Below are 249 nucleotides of genomic sequence, written 5' to 3' on the forward strand. Positions count from 1 at the left end.
AGCGCTGCCAGCCTGCAGCGGTCCGTTGCCCAGCGAGCAGCTCTGCAAAGCTAAACCAGCTCTTGGAACGTCCCTTTTCTAAACAAAGTAGCGGTCGTTCCTCTCACCCCTTCAGTACTCCTGAATACAGGTTTATATTGGGGAGCGGGAATATAGAGGTGCCCTGGGGACAGCAGCAGAGGTGGGGGGCATGGGGTGGGGGCAGGGTGGCCCCATTGTGCTGGCAATGGGGATTGGTGGTGCCCACGG

At 59.4% G+C, this 249-nt stretch overlaps 1 protein-coding gene across 1 annotated transcript in view; it reads left to right on the forward strand.

Annotated features, from left to right (window-relative positions):
* CACNG2 (calcium channel, voltage-dependent, gamma subunit 2) overlaps positions 1 to 249 on the forward strand; it is a gene marked incomplete at its 5' end in the record, with an annotated part of 4,894 nt that overhangs the window by 3,638 nt on the left and 1,007 nt on the right. The gene's annotated exons all lie outside the window — the stretch shown is intronic.

Source organism: Buceros rhinoceros, unplaced genomic scaffold (assembly GCF_000710305.1).
Source record: "Buceros rhinoceros silvestris isolate BGI_N320 unplaced genomic scaffold, ASM71030v1 scaffold26140, whole genome shotgun sequence".
Taxonomy (NCBI): Eukaryota; Metazoa; Chordata; class Aves; order Bucerotiformes; family Bucerotidae; genus Buceros; species Buceros rhinoceros.